The sequence below is a fragment of the Anopheles stephensi genome, unplaced genomic scaffold (genome assembly GCF_013141755.1).
Source record: "Anopheles stephensi strain Indian unplaced genomic scaffold, UCI_ANSTEP_V1.0 ucontig158, whole genome shotgun sequence".
In the NCBI taxonomy this organism is placed as follows: Eukaryota; Metazoa; Arthropoda; class Insecta; order Diptera; family Culicidae; genus Anopheles; species Anopheles stephensi.
Window position 1 is genome coordinate 22501 of NW_023405078.1, and position 5000 is coordinate 27500.

The window sequence follows — 5000 nt, forward strand, 5'->3', positions numbered from 1 at the left end:
GGCACGGTAGTCCCCACAAGTCCCCGATTATTCGTGGATATCGTCCTACGATTGTTTCTGACTCCTTTTGCTCCCCGCAGGTCCCCGTAGGACGACCATCACCAGTTAAGGTGTAGTTGACTTGTCAGGGCACGGTAGTCCCCACAAGTCCCCGATTATTCGTGGATATCGTCCTACGAGTTTTTGTGACCCTTGGGTTCCCGAACTTTGCTACGATGGTTCTGCCTCCAGAGGAGACTTATGAACACTTCGTATCATTTCTTACACCGAACCATGGGATCGCGAGATTGCTCCCGGATCCCTAATCACCTTACATTTTCGTTTCGTTTCCGTACACTACGATGAGCTAATTCAATTTGTTTGTTCGTCTGGCGAACGTTTTATTGCGGAATTACCGCGGTACTTCCAGCCGGGTATGGCTGCCGTACGACCTACAGGATAGATCATCGAACCACTTTTCGTGCATTTTGTCCGTCGAGGGTATCACCTCGATACCCCCAACAGACCTTTGGACACTTCCTCACTACTCCTTGGAGCAGCAATCAGGGAACCATATAGTAGGAACAGCCGAATATGGAACTCTTTTCGTACTTTGGACACCTCCTATAACTTGTATGGCGACTTCGGGGACCTTCATTTCGTTCTCAGTTGGTACCCCTATTTCGGTCTTTGGACACCTCGTCTTACCCGTATAACTCACTTTAGGTCCACTTATTTGCCTGATATCTCATCGTGAACCCGTTTTTCGTACACCGTACACACCTAGGAACACCACATATGCGTTTCCCTTTCGATCGTGAAGTTTTCAAATTTTTCGATTTTTGGTCCTAGAAATTCATGAACGGTGGGAGACCAAAATTTTTCATAAAAAAAAAATTTTCACCGTTTGACCATAAAAACCTTCTTTTCGTACATACCCCATCATTTCTTCACGTTTTAGGCCATTTCTGAAATTTTCGCTTCGATAGTGTGTCCCCTATAATACAAAATGAACATTTTGCATCTCCCACAAGTGGCCATTTTTTTCCGCCACTGAAGAACACGACCTCGGGAACTCGGACCTAGGACGTGGCCATGTAAGTCATAGGCCACCCCAACTTTTGCAAAATACTGTTTCTTTTCACTTTTCATGATCTAAGGCGCGTTCCGACGGCGTTTTGAACAAATTTATGAGAAAAAAAATTTTGACCCTCGGACCAAAATTTTTCCGTTCGGGGCCCCATGGCCTATGGCCAGTATGGGAACTCGGGATGCCGATATGACAAAATTTGTCAAAAAATCACTAAAAAGTCGCTATGGCCCATTATTTAGAGCTTGTTGAGACCTTTCTAAAACACCTTGGTTGACCCCTGTCCGATAAGTAGTTTTCGAGATATTCGAGAATATGTGATTTTTTGGGACTTAGAAAATTTTTGACCCGTACCCTAAGAAAAAGTGATTTTTTCATAGGACAATTTTTTCTTCGCAAATACTGTTTGGTTTCACTTTTCATTATTAGAAACGCGTTCCGAAGCCATTTTCATCAAAATCTCGTGAAAAAAAAATTTCACCCCCGGACCAAAAGTTGGCCGTTCGGTGCCCTATGGCCTATGGCCAGTATGGGAACCAAGGATGCCGATATGCGAAAAAGTGTCAAAAAATCACTTGAAAGTCGCTATGGCTCATTAAATAGAGCTAGTAAAGACCTTTCTAAAACACCTTGGTTGACCCCTGTCCGATAAGTAGTTTTCGAGATATTCGAGAATAAGTGATTTTTTGGGACTTAGAAAATTTTTGACCCGTACCCTAAGAAAAAGTGATTTTTTCATAGGACAATTTTTTCTTCGCAAATACTGTTTGGTTTCACTTTTCATTATTAGAAACGCGTTCCGAAGCCATTTTCATCAAAATCTCGTGAAAAAAAAATTTCACCCCCGGACCAAAAGTTGGCCGTTCGGTGCCCTATGGCCTATGGCCAGTATGGGAACCAAGGATGCCGATATGCGAAAAAGTGTCAAAAAATCACTTGAAAGTCGCTATGGCTCATTAAATAGAGCTTGTAAAGACCTTTCTAAAACACCTTGGTTGACCCCTGTCCGATAAGTAGTTTTCGAGATATTCGAGAATAAGTGATTTTTTGGGACTTAGAAAATTTTCGACCACGACATATATGAAAAGTGAATTTTTCATAGGACAATTTTTTCTTCGCAAATACTGTTTGGTTTCACTTTTCATTATTAGAAACGCGTTCCGAAGCAATTTTCATCAAAATCTCGTGAAAAAAAAATTTCACCCCCGGACCAAAAGTTGGCCGTTCGGTGCCCTATGGCCTATGGCCAGTATGGGAACCAAGGATGCCGATATGCGAAAAAGTGTCAAAAAATCACTTGAAAGTCGCTATGGCTCATTAAATAGAGCTTGTAAAGACCTTTCTAAAACACCTTGGTTGACTCCTGTCCGATACGTAGTTTTCGAGATATTCGAGAATATGTGATTTTTTGGGACTTAGAAAATTTTCGACCATGACATATATGAAAAGTGAATTTTTCATAGGACCAAAAAGTTTGTCCAAATAGGGTTTTGGTTCACTTTTTATGGTCAGATAAGTGATCCGATGCTATTTTCATGATCATTAGAGGGATTTCACGCTGTGACCAAAAATTTTCATACTTCATACTTGTCCCCGTGCCGTATATGGGAGGACCGGGGGAACATGTCTTCGTAAGTCGTGATGTTCAGTGACGGATTTCTGGGACTTAGAAAAAAAATGTGCTCTCAGGCACATTATATGTTCCATACACACATGATTTTCATTCTTCATACTTGTCCCCGTGCCGTATATGGGAGGACCGGGGGAACATGTCTTCGTAAGTCGTGATGTTCAGTGACGGATTTCTGGGACTTAGAAAAAAAATGTGCTCTCAGGCACATTATATGTTCCATACACACATTATTTTCATTCTTCATACTTGTCCCGGTGCCGTATATGGGAGGACCGGGGGAACATGTCTTCGTAAGTCGTGATGTTCAGTGACGGATTTCTGGGACTTAGAAAAAAAATGTGCTCTCAGGCACATTATATGTTCCATACACACATGATTTTCATTCTTCATACTTGTCCCCGTGCCGTATATGGGAGGACCGGGGGAACATGTCTTCGTAAGTCGTGATGTTCAGTGACGGATTTCTGGGACTTAGAAAAAAAATGTGCTCTCAGGCACATTATATGTTCCATACACACATTATTTTCATTCTTCATACTTGTCCCCGTGCCGTATATGGGAGGACCGGGGGAACATGTCTTCGTAAGTCGTGATGTTCAGTGACGGATTTCTGGGACTTAGAAAAAAATGTGCTCTCAGGCACATTATATGTTCCATACACACATGATTTTCATTCTTCATACTTGTCCCCGTGCCGTATATGGGAGGACCGGGGGAAGATGTGTTTGTAAGTCGTGATGTTCAGTGACGGATTTCTGGGACTTAGAAAAAAAAAGTGCTCTCAGGCACATTATATGTTCCATACACACATGATTTTCATTCTTCATACTTGTCCCCGTGCCGTATATGGGAGGACCGGGGGAAGATGTGTTTGTAAGTCGTGATGTTCAGTGACGGATTTCTGGGACTTAGAAAAATAAATGTACCCTTAGGCACATTATTTGTATCAATAATTGTATCCCCAGCCTTTCATGGGGAACTTTTCCGTATTCCCGGACTTGTACATTTTTCGGGTTCCACCTCCCGACAATGTATCTCTACTGTGCATTACGTACCTGATAACGCACGGCACCCATTGGGTGACTCCACTTAACCATCTTTCGATAATGCCCGTGTTGCAGATATAATCCCAACACCTACCAGGCTTTATATGTACATCGAACGTTACATACGATGCACCCCGTATTCCCGGACTTGTACATTTTTCGGGTTCCACCTCCCGATAATGTATCTCTACTGTGCATTACGTACCTTATAACGCACGGCACCCATTGGGTGACTCCACTTAACCATCTTTCGATAATGCCCGTGTTGCAGATATAATCCCAACACCTACCAGGCTTTATATGTACATCGAACGTTACATACGATGCACCCCGTATTCCCGGACTTGTACATTTTGCGGGTTCCACCTCCCGACAATGTATCTCTACTGTGCATTACGTACCTTATAACGCACGGCACCCATTGGGTGACTCCACTTAACCATCTTTCGATAATGCCCGTGTTGCAGATATAATCCCAACACCTACCAGGCTTTATATGTACATCGAACGTTACATACGATGCACCCCGTTTTCCCGGACTTGTACATTTTTCGGGTTCCACCTCCCGATAATGTATCTCTACTGTGCATTACGTACCTTATAACGCACGGCACCCATTGGGTGACTCCACTTAACCATCTTTCGATAATGCCCGTGTTGCAGACATAATCCCAACACCTACCAGGCTTTATATGTACATCGAACGTTACATACGATGCACCCCGTATTCCCGGACTTGTACATTTTTCGGGTTCCACCTCCCGACAATGTATCTCTACTGTGCATTACGTACCTGATAACGCACGGCACCCATTGGGTGACTCCACTTAACCATCTTTCGATAATGCCCGTGTTGCAGATATAATCCCAACACCTACCAGGCTTTATATGTACATCGAACGTTACATACGATGCACCCCGTATTCCCGGACTTGTACATTTTTCGGGTTCCACCTCCCGACAATGTATCTCTACTGTGCATTACGTACCTGATAACGCACGGCACCCATTGGGTGACTCCACTTAACCATCTTTCGATAATGCCCGTGTTGCAGATATAATCCCAACACCTACCAGGCTTTATATGTACATCGAACGTTACATACGATGCACCCCGTATTCCCGGACTTGTACATTTTTCGGGTTCCACCTCCCGACAATGTATCTCTACTGTGCATTACGTACCTGATAACGCACGGCACCCATTGGGTGACTCCACTTAACCATCTTTCGATAATGCCCGTGTTGCAGA